Source organism: Podarcis gaigeae, assembly GCF_964106915.1.
Source record: "Podarcis gaigeae genome assembly, chromosome: 8".
NCBI lineage: Eukaryota > Metazoa > Chordata > Lepidosauria > Squamata > Lacertidae > Podarcis > Podarcis gaigeae.
This window is the reverse complement of record NC_139684.1, coordinates 40,811,034-40,831,544: the sequence shown is the minus strand read 5'-3', so window position 1 is coordinate 40,831,544 and position 20,511 is coordinate 40,811,034. Positions and strand designations below refer to the sequence as shown.

The window sequence follows — 20,511 nt, the reverse complement described above, 5'->3', positions numbered from 1 at the left end:
TAAGGCTGCTATTGCATTTGTGGAGCAGAGGTTTGCAGCACAAGTGCCATCAATTTTGTTTCACTTGTAGTGGCATGTGTGTTTTGTGTGCTGTTTACTGGCCCACCTATTGAAACCAGGGTTCTGATGGGCTGGCTACAGTGTGCAAGGATAGCCTTGTAAGGGCACCTTCCACATCGCAAGTGAAGACATCAAGGAGGTGTCCTTGGTGGCCCAGGCTTCTGTTTTTCCCAAAATGATGGCAAGACTTTTCTGTTAAGAGATTATCAGGGGATTCCTTGCAAGGATAGCTAGTTTTTCAATAGAAAAAAAAAAGAAGCGCCCTACATTTAAGTCCTTTACTGTAATTTATAATGTCACCCTGTAGGAACTTGATGGGTTGAAAAAAATCTAAAAGCACAAGAATGTGCACAGGGGATCATTTTGCTGAAAGGTGTAAGAGCTCTTTACTTAGCAAAGAAGGCTCACTTATCTCCTCCCATATATTTTGCCTTTGCAGGAAGTAGGCAGAAGCAGTTGTGGAGACAGGTTTTCCCCTAACCCTGTACAGTGGTACCTCGGGTTACATACGCTTCAGGTTACATACGCTTCAGGTTACAGACTCCGCTAACCCAGAAATAGTACCTTGGGTTAAGAACTTTGCTTCAGGATGAGAACAGAAATCATGCTCCGGCGGCACGGCGGCAGCAGGAGGGCCCCATTAGCTAAAGTGGTGCTTCAGGTTAAGAACAGTTTCAGGTTAAGAACGGACCTCTGGAACGAATTAAGTACTTAACCCAAGGTACCACTGTAACAGTAGAGCGTGATGGCACTGATGGACATTAGATTCAGGAAAGACAAAAGAAAGGACTTCTTCACATAGTGTGCCTTTGGCTTATGGAATTCACACTGCCAGGAGATGCAGTGATGCCTTCAATGACTCCTAGAATGGTAGAGTTGGAAGGGACTGCAAAGGTAATCCAGGCCAACCCTCTGCAATGCAGGGATCTTTTGCCCAATGTGGAGCTCAAGCCCACAACCCTGAGATCAAGAGTCACATGCTTTACTGACTGCTTTAAAAGGAGGCTTGGCAGATCCACTGAAGGGGGAGAGAATCCTTCAATGGCGATGTGTTAATTAGCTTAGCAATGCCTCTGATACTGGAGATAAAGTGTAGTCAGGATGACAAGCAGCCATCGATAGCCTTTTCCTCCAGGGATTGGCCTAATCCCCTTTTAAAGCCATCTAGGTTGACAGCCACCATCCCTGCATCTTGTAGTACATCTTGTTGTGGTCTTCCAGATGCTGTGGGACTCCAGCTCCCATCCGACTCAGCCAGCATGGCCAATAATCAAGAATGATGGGAGCTGGAGTCCAGAAACATCTGGGAGGCTACAGGATCCCACCCTTGTAGTAGTAGTAGTTGTAGTAGTGGCATCTGGATGCAGCTGCTTAACTGGAAGGTGCTTTTTAAAGCAACTACACAGCAGTATGAACCTCACCTAGGCAGATTGAGATGAAGGCCAGGAGGGGAATTTCACATTCCAGTTAAATGGAGCCCAACTTAACCAGTGCACAGCCTGGTGTTTCTGAGTGACCTCTCAGGCTGATCCCTCAGTGGGACTGGATTTCCCCCTAATCCTTTTCTTTCTGCAGGCACCCCAATTGTGGGAAGCATTCCAGGCAAGCAGATGGAGCAGTTGGAGTCAGGGTGTTATGGGGTGGGGGGAGGAGAGAGGGAGAAGAGAGCAAAGCTGTTGCAGTTCCTAGCATCAGCATCAGGGAAGGAGACAAAAGGCTATTCACACCCCTTTGCCCCCCCACCCCACAATTATTTTGCAAGCAAACAGTTTCAGGCTTTTCAGCTGTATCTAAAAAATCATTGAAGGCTTGCAGTTTTGAAATCATGCTTAACACACACAGACACACACATTTTTGTGTGCACAGGAGACATAAAACATGTTACAATCAAGGAGTGGTGATGGAAACCCTAGGAGGAAAGTAAGGAGGAGGAACTTTTAAGTTTGGGGTGGGGGAGTGAGTAATGGGGGCACATAGGTAAAGGTAAAGGGACCCCTGACCATTAGGTTCAGTCGTGACCAACTCTGGGGTTGCGGCGCTCATCTCACTTTACTGGCCGAGGGAGCCGGCGTACAGCTTCCAGGTCATGTGGCCAGCATGACTAAGCCGCTTCTGGCGAACCAGAGCAGCGCACGGAAACGCCGTTTATCTTCCTGCTGGAGCGGTACCTATTTATCTACTTGCACTGCATGCTTTTGAACTACTAGGTTGGCAGGAGCGGGGACCGAGCAACGGGAGCTCACCCCGTCGCGGGGATTCGAACCGCCAACCTTCTGATCGGCAAGCCCTAGGCTCTGTGGTTTAACCCACAGTGCTACCTGCATCCCAATGGGGGCACATAGAGGTGTATAAAATGCCGACTCTCATGGATGAAGTGGATCTCATAATATTCGGGCCCATCCAATGATTCTTCAGATTCAGGGCAGGCAAAAGAAAGCACAGCCCAGAGCTAAACTATAGAATTCACTCCCACAAGAGGTCGTGATGGCTTTAAAAGAGGGTGGAGAATATAATGAAAATGATATATAGGTGGTACATGACACCAGTCAAGCTTGCAAAAATCTATCATTTGCCCAATAATAAATGTTGGAAGTGTAAAGAAAATGAAGGTACATTCTTTCACCTTTGGTGGACGTGCTCAAGGATTAAGGCTTTCTGGGAGATGATATATAATGAAATGAAGAAGGACAGAACTTTCTTTATGTATGCCACAACAGCAGCAAGAATACTTATTGAAAAGTACTGGAAGACACAGGATCTACCCATCCGGGAAGAATGGCAGATGAAGGTGATGGACTACATGGAACTGGTGGAGATGACTGGCAGAATCCGAGACCAGGGAGAAGAGTCGGTGGAGGAAGATTGGAAGAAATTTAAAGACTATTTACAGAAACATTGTAAAATTAATGACTGTTAGAAGGATGTTGGAATGATGTTATGTGATTTTAGCAGGAATGATATAAAGGATTTGGGAATACTGTAACTGACTGTTAATTGGTGAAAGGAGGGAAAGTAAAGCTACATTATACTAAGATAAATTACAGGACTAAAATTTGAAAAGAGGGAAAGGATTTGCTGAAATGGATAATCGATCTAGAATACAAAAAAGGGAGGTGCGAGGAGGTCAAGGAAATAAGCTAATGAAAGATAAGTAATGGGAAGATTTGCTGTATTTTTCTTTATTTTTTGTTTTTTGTTTAATGGATTTTATTTCTCTGTTTTTTTTCTTTTCTTTCTTTTGTATCTTATCCTTTTTTCTTTACCTATTGGGATGTGTTGTATTGTTTTTTGTTTAAAATGATTTTTTTACTTTTTCTTTTTGTACCCCTTAAAACTTTAATAAATATTATTTTTTTAAAAAAAGAGGGTGGAACAAATTCATGGAGGGTAAGGCTATCAATGGCTGCTAGCCACAATGGCTGTGCTGCACCTCCCCTGTTGGAGGCAGGATGGCTCCAAATGCCTGTTGCTGGGGCTCACAATGGGAGAGAGCATGGTTCCCTGCAGATTCTGCTTGTGGGCTTCCTGATAGGGGCATCTGATTGGCCACTGAGAGAACAGGATGCTGGGCTAGATTGGCCTTTGTCCTGAACCGGCAGGATTCTTCATCTGGTCTTATTATGTAGCTATGTACTATGCCGAAAGGGAGCAGCTTAGTTCCAAAAGGTTTATTGAGATCATTACGACTAAATGGCAGAAAGTACTCACACTACCAGCTGCGCCCAGGAGGTGCAGGTTCAGCCCCACTAGCATGGCATTAACACCCCATTGGAGTTCTGTCATCAGGTCTAAGAAGACTGGGAGATCAGGGTTAAAACTGCCCATGGGCTGTGAAGCTCGCTGACTCTCAACCTAACCAACCTCACAGAGTTGCTGTGGGAACTAAATGTGGAGTGGCAGAACCTAGTTAACCACCTTGAGTAACTTGGGAGGAAAAGGTGGCATACAAATGCATTAAGGACATGAGCAAAAGAAATACAATATGCCAAAGTTTGAGATTTTGAAATGCAAAGTCATTTGGCAGCTAGACTTTGGAGGCACTGAAAAGCTTTAACAAGTTTCCCTATAATAAAATGCAAACAAAATATGAGTTATAAAACGAGAAAGAACAACAAGGGAACAACAAGTGTTAGCTCTGAACAGCTGCAGTGAGGATCCCCCGAAATTCAAGAAACTGTTAAGAACATGAAACCCAAACTTCCATCTTTTCCACTCTCTTTTATCAGGATTTGGCCCTACGAGGATCAAGCTAAACTTTCCCCCATTGACTGTCTTTTGGCATTGGTCCCTAGGGAAGTGGCACATTGCAGTCTTTGCCAACCTGGTGCCCTCCAGATGTTTTGAACTACAACTCCCGCCAGTCCTTGCTAGCACAGCACACCAGGTTGGCAAAGGCTGCAACCTTAAAGCATTCAAAAAGAAAGCATCTCAGCAATCTCTTCAGCAAGTGCCAAATTAACCCACATGAATTTTCCACCCTGGAGGGCCAAAAGCTCCAGTAGACCACTAGCAAGTAAAGGTTACTTGCCTGGATGCCACACCTGGATGTCTGCTGGGTAACGAGGAAATGTCCATTCTCCTCAACCTGCTAAGAGGTGCTCCAAGTTGTGTGAATAATGCGGCTCCATTTCTAGCGGGAGCATCTTCCTGCGCACAGTGCGAGTGACTGACAGACGTATCTTGGGTAGAGGCCCCTTCTGTGCCACCATCTTGTCAACTGTTACTAGGAAACGGGAGGACCAGGCAGCTGGGCCATTTCCTGTCAGAACAGGTGGGAAGCTGAGCCCTTAATGATCTCCTCACTAGACAAAGGAGCTGGCTACCCAGCCAACACCACCACTGTTTACCAGCTGTCTTGTGCTCAGGGAACGCGAACATCCTCCCTGACCACCAAGAGTAAACAGAGCAACACGATCTGGCCTGGCCCTTGGGTGCAGCTGCAGGGAACCAGAGCAAGCCCCAACACGCTGGCTGGATCTGAGGTGGGACAAGGCACCTGTTTCCATGAGAGACACAGGGATGTGGCTCAGGGGTAGAGCATTTGCCTTGCATGCAGAAGGTCCCAGGTTCAATCCCAGACATCTCCAGGTAGGGCTTGAAGAGAACTAGGTCTTAAAACATGGAGAGCCACTGCAAGTCAGTGCAGATAATACTTAGCTCAATGGATGCAGTACAAAGCAGCTTCCTATGTTCCTAAAACCAAGTGATGGAAAACTTAGGAAAGTGCATCAAACACAGATGCAGGTGGAATTCACAATTAAACACCAGCTTTTGTTTTTAAAAAGAAAGGTGCTGTGAGTCCTCATGGACCCAGAGAAAAGAACTGAAAATGGCAGCTATGCTGCTTCTCCTAACATTTAGAGTTTTCTCCTAAGATCCTAGATCCTAGAAGTGATCTCAAAGGCCTGCCAGTGCAAGAAACCCACTACAACATCACCCCTGTTAGTGTAGGTCACCCAGCTTCTGCTTAAAAATGCATAACAAAGGAAAACCCACCATCTTCAGAAGCAGTCTGCTTCATTGTCAAACCGCTTGTGATGTTGCAAAGTTCTCCTTAACCGTTTTGTCTCAGTCAGGAGTAGGGGAGCCAGGGACCTTCCAGATGTTGTTGGACTCTAACTCCCATCAGCCCCAGCCAGCATGGCTAATGGTCTGTGACAATGGGATTTGTAGTCCAGCAATGTTTGCACGGCCCACATATTCCCCCAGCCTTCATCTAAATCTCTGTTCTTCTAGCTTGAACCCATGGGTCAGAAAAGACATTTGCTGCAACACCGATGTGCCCTTCCCCTAGCTGTGCTTAGAACTAAGACAAAGGAAGAGAAGAGGAAGAGGCTTGGTGGCTGGGGATAGCTAGAGAACAGCCATAGGTCTGGAACACAATATGTCACTGTGCAGGGAGGGTGGGGTATCATCCTGGGAGGAGCCCCAGGTGCCATTATTTGCTTCCCATATATTATCCATCAGTGGTGAAAAGTCTGCTTTCTATATGCCTCCTTATAAGGCAAAGGTGCAGGTTTGATCCCCATAACGGAGAGCTGCATATTCCTGCATTGCAGGGGGTTGGACTAGATGATCCTCAGGGTCCCTTCCAGCTCAATGATTTTATGCCTTTTCTTTTCGTTCTTTTTTTTTTTTTTTGCTGGAAACACTGAAGATTTATTTATATTTATCCCACCATCCCTCCAAGTGACACACATGGATATCACACTCCCTCCATTTTATTCTCACAACAACCCTGTGATGTAGGCAGGCTGAGAGTGGCTGCGACTGTCCCACAGTTACCCAGTGAAGTTCACAGCATTGAGCTTTGAACTGGGGCCTCCCTGGTCTTAGTCCAGTGCTCTAACCCAGCTTCCGTCAGCCTTCAAACCATCGGGTGGGTATAGGATGAGGCTTTGACAACACCACCACATTACCTCCGTAACAAAGGCTGGACCCAGGAAGGCCTCCCTGTCTCCATGAGCACTGCATTGGTGACCTGTGAACTATGGGCTAAATATGGGAGCAGTTTTTTTGCATGCAGTGCCTGCACTCTCCTGCAGAGCTAATGCAGACCCTCTTCCTCCACTCAATTGTCATGAGAGCCCAAGCTGCTGCCACGGAATCTGTGCTTGCTCAACTCCTTCCTCCTACCCACAGGCAAGGTTCTGTTCCTGAGCCATATGCTGGGAATTAAGTGAGACACAGTTTCCCCCTCAACATGGAAGGGGGGGGGGGAGAATCTGAAAACAAAATGAAGCAGCAGAGTGCAAGGCTCTATCCCCTTGCTCTGACCTGGCCTCCCCACATTAGCAGAGGAGCTGAAGATTCATTTCAGGGTGGTGATGATGAGCCCCAGTGACTTGTGGAGGCAGCTCTGGTTAGGCAGAGGCAGTGATGAGGAAGGCAGCCAGGGGCAAATTGGGGTGGGGGTGGATCATAGATCTGTTTAAGCCCCAGAAAGAAACCAAAGCAATATATAATTGGAGCGGTGTGTAGTGATGGATGAATCTGTCACTTTTAGGTTCCCTCATTTCCCCCTATCTTAAATTCAGCTCTCCACATTTCAGCAGCAACTCGTGATTTTTAAAAAAAATACTCATGAAAACTCGTCAGCATCTTAAAACACACTTTTTTTGCATGCAGTGTAGCAAAATTTTCGCAAGCAATTTCCCCTAATGAAATGCATTTGTATGTCCTTTTCACTAATGTGTGCATGTTTGTCCACAATGCTTAGCTAGAGAGCTGCATCACAGAAATATGGAGGGGGGGGGTTAGTTGTGTTTTGGTTCGTTTATTGATTTGAGGAGTGCAAATTAGGCTGTTCCTCAATATAATGCAAACAAAATTGAATTTCTTCCCCATCCCTAGGGGTGTGTCTGGGCAGAAGCAATGAAGGCTGGTTGCTTCTCGCTTCCTCTCAAATTCCTGCCTGCTTCTTTCTGTCAGCCTCTTCCCTATGCTTAGAGCCGCCTTCCCCAGCCAGTGCCCTCTGGCTATTTTGGATGACAACTCCCAACAGACCCAGCCAGCATGGCCATGTTGCCTGAGGCAGATGGGAACTGTACTTCAAAACAGCCAGAGGCCACCAGGCTAAGGAAGGGCGGCTTAGACCTGGATTCTTCAACTTTGCCTTCCCCCACCCTGATTTTGTTGGACTACAACTTCTATCACCCTTGACCATTGGCTAAGATGGCTGGGAATGATGGGAATTGGAGTCTAACTATATCTGGGGACTCAAGATTGAAGAACTCCTTGCCTCTGTTCAGCCTGCTGCCCCCCTCTTTATCTTCCAAGTCCATCAATAAACTCTTCCTCAAATTAGGAAAGCTTCTAATGCTCTTCTTCCCCAATGTCTACCACTATTATTATTAGTTACAGGTAGGTAGCCGTGTTGGTCTGCCATAGTTGAAACAAAACTAAAAAACTAAGTTTGTTATTGGTATGAGCTTTTGTGTGCATGGTATCTTAAGAAGTGTGCATGCACACGAAAGCTCATACCAATAACAAACTTAGTTGGTCTCTAAGATGCTACTGGAAGGAATTTTTTTAATATATAGTTTATATATTGTTTTGACTATTCTTATTATTATATCACCTATATTATTATTAATTAATTAATTTATATACTGCTCATATCCAAAGTAACTCCTGAGCAGTTGACAACTATAAAATCAAAACGTAATTGTAGAATTGGGACCACCAAAAAATAAAATTCAACCTGCTGAAGGTGGGATATGATTGTTCCATTGGACGCTGAGCATTCCCCTCCCCCTCTATCTGTCTGCCTCACCTGTGACTGTCTGGTGCAGCACCTGAAAAGTCTCCAGAGGAGGGGATGCTGTAGTTCCTGCATTGTGTACACAGCACCTGACCCACCAGTGGAACTGCACCAAGACATGAGTAGTAGATGCCATGTCCTGGGCAGAGGGAGAAGGAGCTACTGGTGAACCTGGCAAAGGGTTGGTTCCCCAACTCACATCTGCCAAGGCGAGGTGCATTTCCTTCCTTCCTTTATAACATTTGTGCCCCAACCTCTCCATCAGAACTGATCCTCAAGGTGGCTTGCTAAACTTGAGAACAAACTGCTGAAAAAAGCACAATGGAAACAAACCCATTGAGAACAGCCTAGAGGAACATTGTTTGACCAAGAGTCCACCAAATAAAACTGTGTTCAATTGCTGCCTAAAAGCCAAGAGACATTGGGGAGGGAAGAGAGATGGCGCTGAACGGATGTATAAAACTATGCCTAGTGTGGAGAAAGTGCATAGAAAAAAACACATTTTCTCCTTCTCAGAAAACAAATAATAATAATAATATTTGATTTATATCCCACCCTCCCCAGCCGAGGCCGGACTCAGAGCGGCTAACAACAATAAAAATAACACAATTTACATAAAATCACTAGAACCCAATGGAGCCATCCAAGAAAGCTGAATGTTGGAAGATTTGGGATAGATGAAAGAAAGGACTTCTTCATGCAGCACATAGTTAAACTGTGGCATTTGCTGCCACGTTGGCCACTATCTTGGATGGGTTTACAAGAGAATTAGTTAAATTCATGGAAGATAAGACTATTGAGGGCTAGTAGCCACAATGGCTATGTTGTACCTCCATTTTCAGAGGCAGTATGCCCCCAAATGACAGCTGCTGGGAATCACAAATGGGGGACAATGCTCTTGCACTCAGATTCTGCTGGTGGGCTTCCCAATAGGGGCATCTGGTTGGCCACTGTGAGAACAGAATGCTGGACTACATGAACCTTTGGGCTGAACCAACAGGGCTTTTCTTAAGGGGTATTTCTGGAGAGAGGATTCCTCAACTGGGGAGCCACCACAAAAGAAGCCCTGTTCCAACCTCCTAGGCACTGAAAATGAAGCAGGCCCACTTGTGACCACATCATAGGAGTTGGATAGGATCTGGTCCAACCCCTTGCTCAGTACAGAATCTGCAAGTACAGCATCCTTGACAGGTGGCTTGCCCAGCTGCGCTTATATACTTCCAGTGAAAAAGAGCCCACCATTTCCTGAGGCAGAATGTTCCACCATTCCAGAAGTTTCTCCTAATGCAAGAGTGACACTACCACCATAGCAGGACACCCACACCGCAAGCGCTGAGTGCTTTATATCATGTACCGAAACCAACTGGACTGGTTGTTTACTTCAGCACTGATGAGAGGACAGCACCCTTAGGGACTAAAGGCCATAACACAGTAGCCCACACAGCTCTTGTTTTCCAATACCTCCCTGAAGCTCCAGCTCCATCATGCTGGCTCCATCTTCTCCATGACAGCCCTTAAGATATTTGGAGACTGCTTTCATGTCTCTCCCACTCCCCTAACCCCTTAAGCTTCTCTTCTCCTGGCTAACCATCCCCAGCTTTTTCACCCATTCCTCATCCAGCCCTCACCATTCTGATCACCCTCCTCTCATTCAAAGTCCTTCCTCAAATGACCTGGATACGGCACTCCAGATGTGTCCTGACTAGTGCAGAACAGAGCAGAGCTATTACTTCCTATGAGCTAAATGGAGGGTTTGTGTGAGAGATGGCAAACCTGAGACAAACACAGGGGTGGAGGAATTTGTTAACAGGTGCTTGATTCTTCTGTTGAGTCATCCCTGCAAATGCCCTTCTCACTGCTGGGCTTACCTCTGGTCTAACAGCACAGCTGGGGATCATGAATGGGGGACCCACAAGTAGTTGAGACATATGCAGCAGGGGAGAGTAAATAAACCAACAACTCTTGCCTGCTGATTTCCCTCTGCAAATGCTCCTGCAATTATACCACCTCCTTAGTTTGATCTCAGAAAGCAGTTCCACCATGTGCTGAAAACCAGGAATTTCACCTCTGTCATGACCTTTGCAGGTCCCTTTAAGCAAGGCTCTTTTCACTCTCAGCCTATGCCCTGCATGGGGGGTGGGGTTGTAATAGCACCCTACCTTACAGGACTGTTGTTAAGATTACTGTGATAATGTAAAAGGGGAAGCATTTTGCACACCAGAAAGACTCAACAAAAATGCTCAGAATTTAAGGAAGCAGTGGCTGGTTCAACAGAAAACATTCATCTCTTTCCCCACACAATGGAGTGTTCCAAAGTGACTTCCAGCATAAAAGACATTTAAAGCCTGCAATAAATAAAAATAAAACACATGACTCACCCATGAATATTTATAAAAGGACAAATCCTACCCAACCTGGCACCAAACCAAACACACACACACACACACACACACACACACACACACACACACACCTTCCATATTATTGGTCAAAGGCCTGGGCAAACAGAAATTATTTAGCCTGATGTTTAAAAGAAGAGGACCATGGTGTCAGGCAGGTTTCCCTGGGGAAAGCCTTCTGTCAACTGGGAGTCATCAATGAAGGCCTGTTTCTGTGTTGCCACCCTCTCTACTTCCCTTGAAGGGGGCAGACAGGCGGACAGAGAAGGGCCCCTGTGACAAATGCAGCATCTAGGTTGGTTCATATGGGGAGAGGCGACCCTGAAGGTACTGTATTGGAATCCTGAGCTGCCTAAGGCTTTATAGGTCAGGAAAAGGTTCTCTAGGTCTAGACACTTGCCTCACTACAGCATTTGTGGGATATTATTTTCAGGATGCAACAATGCATTTCTTTACAGCCCAGAGTGTATCTGTTACAGCTTCAGTTTGCAAATTCTCTTTGAAAGCACACACACTTTTAGTGAGTTGAGAAGACTACATAGAATATTGCAACCGTTCTTGCAAATGTTATTTTGCTTTAAGGTACCTTAATGCTTAGGGTGTCTGTCCAATTGCCGTATGTGAGAGGGGACTTTATCTCCATGTCAGAATGGCTAATGATGATCTCAAACATTTTATCCTCTTCCAATAGAATGCAGCTTGGCTCACCTATCTGAGTGATCTGGATTGTCTGCTCAACCAAAAAACCCCAACAGTAGCTAAGCCTAAGTTCTTGCTGCTAGTAACTACTGGTGTTCACCTTCACCATTCCTACCCTTGTTTTCCTTTCTCTGCATTCCCTTTCTTCTGCTATCCTACCCACTGTGAAATTGTAAACTCCCGGAGGCAGAGACCTGCCCTGTGGAACTCTGTTAATGTACATTGATGGCACCACATTTTCATGCAGTTAAAACTTGTCATCTTCTTCCTTCCCGCCCCTTCTGATTGTGGCACGCTAGCTAAGGCAGGTGACATGGCAGTGCAATAAGTGAAGATCATTTTTGGTGATGGACTCCATCTATGGAACTTTCACCCTGGGAAGTTTTCCCGGGAACCTGTTATCTTACCTTCCTAGTACGAAGGAAACCATTTTTCATTTCCCCCGGCTTTTAAAACCAAGCTGAGCTTTGAAGTTGTTCCTTTTTGTGCTGCTTTTTTTCTGCTGTTCTAAGCTGCCTTCCTACAGCCACTTACAGGGAATCAACCCTGCTGAACTCAGTAGGACTTCTGGCTAGACATGCCTAGAATTGCACTGTTAATCTTGTTCTTTTATTGCTTTTAAAAATATTTTGCTGCTGAACCTTGTTTAAGCAGCCTTGGAAAAGTGTAGTCGAAGTGCAGGACAGATGTTTATTCATATTGATAATAGCAATAGCAATATGGATTGCCATATGATCGGGAACTTCCTCAATAACTAGCAACAGCACAGGAAAGGAAAAGATGAGGGCAGTGATCAGATCCTTGTCGGGAGAAGAAAGACAAAACAAATTGAAATAATGTGTGCTATTTGTAAAGCGCTCTAAGCCCGAGTGTATCTCTCACTTTAGAAACTGTGACTGCAAACCTGACCTTGTCTACTCAGAAGAAAGTCCCACAGGATTCAATGGGTACGTAAGGTTAGGATTACAGCTAAGTCAGTCTCCAGGGGATGAAAGTGACTCTCTGTCCACAGAACCAGGTCAGAAAACAGCACTATGAACAGGTGGAGGAATTTGTGGAGAGCCAGCTGTTGGGCTGGCAGGAGATGATCCAGGCAGCTGAGCCAGAACTTCAAGCTGGTATGACCCAAGACCATGAATTAAATACTTCTGAAGACAACTCTGCACACAGCTGGGCATCTTGGCTCCTTATTCAAATTAGGCCCATCTGCCCAGGACTCTCCCAGGGGCTCACGTAGGAAGCTGCAATATACCGAATCAGAACATCAGCCTCTCCAACTCAGGCTTGTCTGCAGGGGCCTTCTAGGGTTTCAGGCAGGGGTGGGTCTTTCCAAGCCCTGCCTGGAAATGTTGGCACATGGGACCTTATGCATGCAAAGCTGATGCCTAGCTCCTGAGCCGCAGTCCTTCTTCAAAGTTAAGTTTATGCAGTTGTTGCTTCAGCCTGATGTGGATCTCGGAGAATAACAGGGGCACTGTTAATGGTCTCCCACAGAGCACACACTTTTAAAAAAGAAACAAGCTGAAATCCTGACCCCTTCCAAAACAACGGGGAAGGGGGGGGCTTTCTCTAACTGAGCCTGTGAAACGTGCACAGAGACAGCCCGCCCCTGCCCTCAACAGCTGCATTTCATTCATTTCCCAGCCCAGCGGCAACCCAGAGAGAGCCAAAAGTTATAAATAGCCATTATGTCATTGGGAAAAAAGAGAAAACTCTCAGCCCCCACCCCCCAGAAAGCAGGACTCTGTGCAACAACACAGGATCTTCGCTAGGTCCCCCAGCAGTTCAGTATTTGCTTTGATATTGCAACAGCCACACCCAGTATCAATCCTTATCATCGCAAGTGGAAAGAAGGAGGATGGAGGCCTGTTTCCTTTGGGTGGACTTTGAAACATGGGGTAGGGGAGAGGGATGAATGGGGGGGGGGAGAACCTGACAGACCATGTGACCAGATGCCTAGTTCTGATTGGTTTCAGAGATGCAGGTCCTTTAGTGCATCCTTGGAATGCGATCTTAAGCACTTTCTGCAACCTATATGTTCCTGTTCTTCCCATTGCCGCCACACACCGCTGTGTAATTTTGAGGCTTAGTTCATCCCCTCAACAAGACTTTTGAAGATTTTGTGTTAAGCGTAGTGTCTAAGAGATGGTGGCTAACAGCTTCAAAGCTAACAGGTTTATCACAGCAGAAACTTTTGTGGGCTAGAGTCCATTTCACCCAGTTCTGAATTGGTACGCATCCACATACTATTTGCAATGGAAAGGCAGGCCTATGACACTGGGGTCAGCCAACGTGTTATGGGCCTGCTTGGCATGAACCAGTACAAGACACCTTTCTGCACAGCCCACAGCACTTGCTGCTTATCCTCCAGCACTCAACAGAGGGGAACGGGATGCTTATTTTTATGGTGAGGGATGAAAGGATATGAGAGCAGAGCACAGGAATGGAGAACCTTAAACTTGGGGGCCAAATGTGGCTGCCTTTCCATCTTGCCCTCAGAACTCTTTCTAGGCCACAGCCTCCCCAACCCTGCTTCACACCTTCCTTGAGTGTTTTTGCCTGGCTGGAATGCATCCTTGAACACAGAACATGCTTCTTGCTTTCCTGCAGAGGGGTGAGTGAGTATAGAAACAAGCAGAGGTAACATTGTCATTCATTGCTCCACCCACTTTACCTCCGGCCCCTCCCACCACTTACGAGTGACCCATAGAAGGTTACTAAGAAAGGTATGTGGCCCTCAAGCTGAAAAGATTTCCTCTCCTCGGCATAGCCCAACCACCACCTGTTCCTACTCACTGCTGCAGTGCACAGCCATCCTGGGATGCCCCCTTCAGCAAGTCCAATGCATGTGCCTCTTCCAGAGTTCTAGTAGGTTGTCTCTCAAGGTGCATTTTCATCATCACGCAGAACAGCACACACTTTTGCGTGAAGATTTCCCCTGTTTGCACACTCTGTGGTCCTGCATCTCAGTTCTAGGCAGTTCATAACTATGCTTGACCTGCTTGCCAGCTGTCAGGCATCACAGAATCCTTTAACACGTGTAACTCCATGCACACAAAATGACCATTGATGTGGCTTTTCCCAGGGAATAAAGAGAAAAGTCACACACCCCAAATACTCCTAAAACACATACCCTCCAACTTTTCTCCGATGAAAACAGGGACGTCCCTTTCCATAATTATTATTTTACTATTTAGGCCCCACACATCTGACTGGGATGCCCCAGCCACTCTGGGCAGCTTCCAACGTATATAAATACAGTACATAATAAAACATCAAACCTTTAGAAAACTTCCCTACAAAGGATTGCCTTCAGATGGCTTAGGGGGTTGGATAACTCCATATCTTCCAACATTTCTCCAATGAAAATAGGGACATCCTAAGGAAAAGTGGGACATTCTGGGATCAAATCAGAAACTGTGATGGCTTCTCTAAATCAGGGATGTCCCTGGAAAATAGGGACACTTGGAGGGTCTGAAAACAACAAATCCTTGTATTGTACAGTAATTCCATCCAAACCTGTAAAATTTAAGGAATTTCTGTACCCAGCCCAACCTAGCCTAGCAATGGAAAGCACAGCCCTTGACTTACCTTCCAAAGTCTCGTATTCTCCATCTGGCACATTGGTCTTTATGCTCAGGAAACAGGAAGGATCTCTCCTTCCTGTTTCCTTGAGTGCTAAGACCTTCTAGCAATGGCATTGCCATTGCACCAGAGGGAGAAGAGGCACCTTTGTCAGTAAGGCATGAGGGTGAGAGGAAAAGCTGCTTGATTTTGGGAGAGGGCTGGTAGGCCGCTGGAATTGGCTTCATGAGCTTGATGCAGCCCACATGCTGACTGCCCTTGATTTAAGCTTCCCACATTTTCTTCCCAGTCTTAGCTGCTGCCACCCAGCTTAGCCAAGAATGCTGCCGCTTGACTCATTTGCAGAATGTGGTTGCTGAGTAAAAAAAAAGTCTATCTTCTGAGCTAATTAACATATGAGCCATTTTTGAGCTGCATCACAGTGAATAATGTCCTTTACCCACTTGGAGGGTAATCAGCTCTCATCCCCAATGCTCTTCTGAGACCACCGCATCTTGCAATATATAGCCATCATATATTTGGAATGCCAAGATTCAGCCCACACTGGCAAAACTGACACGGTGACACCCGGCTCCCCAGGAAAGTTAGTAGTGGTACTCAAAAAAATAAGTGTTGTTTGTTTGTTTTTCCCACATTTCCCATTGAAATAAATGGGATAAATTCACCATGGTTGACTTAACCTTCTCCAGATTGAGCTCTGTGAATATCTCAAATAGGGTTAGGAGGGTGCAGTCTGCTCATTATAACTGACACTTCAAAATCCCAGCAAGAGAGCTTTGCCTCCTTATCCATCTGGGACTGGTCCAAATCCCTCCAGTTCATTCCTACAGGAGTTGCATGGGAGAGTGTCCCAGAGATGGCGTGTCCCCCTGGGTTTTCCACGACCCTTGAAAAGAAAGGCAGCGTTTTGCTTAGAGTGCTTGTGGGTTTGTGGGGTGGTAGATGAAATCTACTCCCTTTGTTCTTTAGAAGGGCAAAAGTATCTGGAACTGGAGATTTGGAAAAAAACAAAACAAAAAGAAAAACACCAACCCCAGCCTCACAAACAGATGTGTAGCTAATTTACCGAGACTGCAAAGGATTTAATCTAGAGTGGTTCATGACACAGATGCAGAGTCCAGATTTGTAGCTTGCAACCTAAGTTGTTTTGCTGGGCTCACAACTCCTTTGTACCAGAATTTATTTTCAGTTACAAGACTGAGCCCAGGGATGGGGGTAGCCATAACAAAGAAGACAATACCTCTGAGCATGTGCAAAGTGAAAAACCCCTTTCCCAGTGGAGCAATCACAGCCAGCTCACTCATATGGGATTATGGGGTTGTGAAATATCATTTCTAAATAGTATTGAGCTTGACGGTGGTGAATGGAGGGAGGGACTCCCTTCCAGTCCACTTCCTTAAGCACATTGATTTATTAATTTTGCCAAGTCATAATCATGGAGGTTCATTTGTTCACATTCTGCAGTCCTGCCCCACGGACAACCCCCTTCCTCTTCACACACACTTTGTGCCTAATTTCTAATATGGAAAGAATTGGGATTTTAAGACTCTCTGGAAGTCACATTTTCTGGGCTGGAAGTTCTGCACCCTACACTGGGCCTGGGAGTTACTTAGGCCTTGCCCGTTATGAGGATGCAAACTCTCTGCATACGCTCAGGGACATTTCTTTGATTTATGTTCATGGGCTCAAGGTCTGAAGCTGCGAGCAAGTCTGGCAATGCGGAAAAAACAAATCAGGTGCAAATTGGGGTCTGTTAGATATCTTCCCAGGCCTGTCAGTGTGTGTATGTGTTTTTTTAAAAAACCAAACAAGACAAAACCCTAGCGCATGGATGATTACTCAGCCAGGATACTTATTTGAAGTATGCAACGATCATTTCCTAAAAATTACACTGTCTGGACTCAACTTAGATAAGAAGCTCCTCAGGCAACTTGTAACCAGGCGGGTGGGGAAAGTGAGGCAAGAGTTGTTCGTCTTCCTTGCACAGGGTTCACACAAAACAATGTCCGAGTGGCTTTGGTGGCCTATGCCAATTAGTGGCTCATTTGGGTTTCCTGCCGTTCTGCCCGATGGTTCTCAGCAAGACTCCCTAAAAACCACATCAGAGGTTCTATGAAAACTGCACCCCACAATTTCAAAGCTGCTCACCCCTGGCTCGTCCACCTCCAGCTTTCCTTTCCCTACAGAAGGTTTGAGTTGCCAAATGGCACAAGTTAATGTCATCCAACTAGTGCAAGAGGCACCAGGCAGGTCTGGGTCAGGCTCCATCCACTCACCCTTCCACCCATGCCAATTAATGTCCCCAAGAAACGCTGCCTTCCCCCACAAAACACACGCGCACATTCTGCGCTTGGACATTTCCTCTAAGGAATTAACTATCCCGCTAAATCGAAGAGGATGGTGATGTCTGCGGAGCACTTAACACAAGGGATCAAACAAAGGCGTCCTTAGACGGGGCAAAAGGGAGCTTCCTGCAACGGGACCGGAACCCCCTTCTTCGGAACACTTAAACCTCTCTCCGTCTGGGTGGAAAGAAAGGGGTCTTTGGGGTTCCTCTTGCAAGGCGACGGAGTTGCGGAGCGGACAAGTATCGGGAGCTTCCAGCGACCCTCGACGGGGTCCATATCAGCCTCTCGCCTTGGCTGCGCTGAAGCGGCTGTCACTTGGGCAGCCGCCGGGTCTATAGCAGAGCGAGCGAGGACCACAAAAGTAAAACACGGTCAGCCCCAGCAGCAACAACAGCAATTTTGGGGGTACATCGAGAGACAAGGAACAGGAACCATCACCAGGTCAGGGGGCACCAGGCGCGCGCGGCTTCCCAAGCCCAGTCAGGCTGTTCTGCCGCCCCGTGTCCACGCAGCCCCTTCCCCACAGTGCATTCAGGAGACTCCATAGCCAACCCTCGGGAAAATCGTTGTGGAGTATTTGGCGAACCTCCCCAAGCGTAGCGCAGGGCGGTTCAGGGGGCGCACATCTGGCCACATCTCTCTCTCTCTCTCTCTCTCTCTCTCTCTCTCTCTCTCTCTCATATCTCTCCCCCCCCCCACCCTTCGCCTTTGTTTGGAAGTGGTAGGATAACGGGTGGTGGATCCAGCCCGGATTTGTTTTTGTCCTTTGCTGGTTTGCGCCCCTCTTGCCCGGTTGAGGTCCGGACAGAGGAGGAGCGCAGTGGATCTCTTCATCTTTTGGGACAGTTCAAAGAAACCACCGCTACAAGCATGCCCGGGGAGTGCGAGGCGGGGGGAAGACAGCTGGGACACCCAGAGGCCAAGGGATGCCCGTCTCCCTCTCCTCCAACCGCAAAAACTTCACCGAAAGGTCAAAATAACAAAGGCAAGAGAAAGAGAAGTCGCGAGTGCGTGCTGGGGGGGGGGTGTTCCCCTCTCGACGACATTTCTTCGGATCAGGCAACTTAACCGACCTCCCACCCGCAAATCGCTCTGTTCCCTCCACTTCCCATCGCATCCCTACAGCCGGAAAGCTAGTAAGCTCTGTAAAAGAGAACGGAGCGGAACTTACAGTCCTGAGGTCGGTGGCGAGGTGAGGTGAGGTAATAGTCCCAGGAGAAGTCGAGGAAGGTGGCCAGGCGTCGGACAGTTCCCGGAGAACCAAAAAAAAGGGGGATGGGGAGAAAGAAAGACGGAAAAAAGAGAGGGAGGGGAACCAGTTAATCCAAACGGGGTTCCCGGGCCCCCAAGAGGCTCATCGACTGGGGCGAGGGGGCGCCCTGAGCAGGTGCGATCCGAGTCCTGGCGATGCCCGATGCGCCCCTCGACGTCCCAGCGGCGCGCCTTGCCTAGCGGTCCCTTCCGCCCGCCTGCCTTGGGAGAGGAGCTGTCCGTCTCTTTTCCAGAGCCCCTCCAAGCGTGACTCGCGACCCAGAAGCGGCGTCGGAGGAAAGCGGGCGTCGGCGCTTGGCTAGCGCGCCTACTCTCGGGCTCTTTGGTAAATGGCGCTCCCCACGCCGAGCGCCGGGCTCTCCGCTCACCGGCTGCTGCTATCGCTGCGGCCGCCGCCCTCCGCTTGCCCGGGCAGAAGCCTGGCTGCCGTTGGACGTGGCCTCATTCTCGCTGCCCCTTCAGGCCTGGCGCTGGGTCGGGGCCATGGGGTGAAGCCAGCCGCGCGGGTCCCAGGTGGGGCAGTGCGCAGCGAGGGATCAGCTGGGTCCCTTCCTCGACGGCGGGCGAGTGGCCAGGCGCTGCTCCCTCGCCGGCTTCGTCGCCTTTTCCCTCCTCCTCTTCCCTGAGCTGCCTTCCAGCTACTGCAGCCGCCTCCGCCTCCTCCGCTCGCCCCTTCGGTGTGCCATCTGGCGAGGGACACCCCGCCCCCCCCAATGCCCTCTCCGCCGCTCGGCTCTCGCTCGCCGCCGTCCAACAACGCAGCTCGGCGCCCCTCTCTCCTTCCCGAGGGCTCCGCCACCTCCCGGGCAGGGAATCCTCGGAGCGCCGTCCGACCCCTCGCAGGAGGACGAGCCGCGAGGGTGGCTCAGCTGGGCACGAGGGCGGCGGGCGCTCGCCTAGCACAGTGCGTCGCGGGGAGCCGCTCGCTCTCCGCCTAAGGCTCCCGGTCTCCCTCAAAGCCTGGCCAGCGGCTCCGGGCTTCTCTTGCGCGGCGGCGGCGGCGCTCGGGCTCCCCGGGACATGGCAGGCGGCTCTGCCTTGGCGGGTCGGGCGGCTTCTCGGCTCCAGCAAGCCGGGCAGGCGGCAGGCGGGCTCCTGGGAGAGGCGGCGGCGGCGGCCCCCCAGCCCGCCTTCCTGCCTCCGCTCGCTGCTGCTGCTGCTCCGGCTCTGATGGAGCCCAGCCCTGCCGGACGCGCCGCGTTGGATGCAGCGCCTGGCAGCGGCGGCGCCTTGCCTGCTGCTGCTGCGGCGACGGGCTTCGCGCGGCTCCCGGCAGGCGGCGCTCCACCCCTACCGCTGCTGCAGCAGCAAGTCCAGCCCGGCAGCAGCCTGGCCAGGAGGCGCAATCCGACGCCGGCTTCTCCCACCGACTCCAGCTCCTTCCCAGCCTCCTTCTTCTCTGCGCGCTGGATGGAATCGCGCCTCCGCCACTTTGCCTTCCCGGGCTTCGCTGAGGATGAGGCTGGGCTGCTGCTGCTGCTGCCCTTTACTTGCCTTCCCGCGCAGCTCCAGCGCCTGCCTACTCGGGAGTAAGTGCCACCGGCATCTCAAGAGGCTTCCTCCTTCCGAAGCAGGGATCCAGGAACTGTGTTCCCTTGTGGAAATCACTAGGTCAGCTTTATGCCCGTTTCCCTCCCAACATTATAAAAACCCCCTCCTAAGTAGAGCTGCCCAGGTCCATTAGGGTTCTGAGAGATCATAAGGCCCACCAAAGGGTCACTGGAGGGGAGCAGCCTGCTCCATCCTGACGCCCTCCAGATGTTTAGGACCAGAAGTCCTATAGGCAGGATAACTGTCAAAACAGGCCATAGGCCAAAATAACTGTCTGCTGCTGAAGGCTGGTGGGAGTGCAGAAGCTGACTGGACCAGCAGTGGAAGCAACACA

At 48.7% G+C, this 20,511-nt stretch overlaps 1 protein-coding gene across 7 annotated transcripts in view; it reads right to left on the bottom strand.

The window, feature by feature from the left end:
* CBFA2T3 (CBFA2/RUNX1 partner transcriptional co-repressor 3) overlaps positions 1 to 20,039 on the bottom strand; it is a 76,231-nt gene extending 56,192 nt beyond the window's left edge. For 5 of the 7 annotated variants that reach the window (XM_083754541.1, XM_083754544.1, XM_083754543.1 and 2 more), the window contains exon 1: positions 18,526 to 19,813. The gene's annotated coding sequence lies outside the window, so the exon portion shown is untranslated. Of the gene's footprint in view, positions 1 to 18,525 lie in introns of all 7 variants that reach the window. The other 2 variants (XM_083754548.1, XM_083754546.1) reach the window with 2 other exon arrangements.
* Between the last annotated feature and the right edge of the window lie 472 nt (positions 20,040 to 20,511).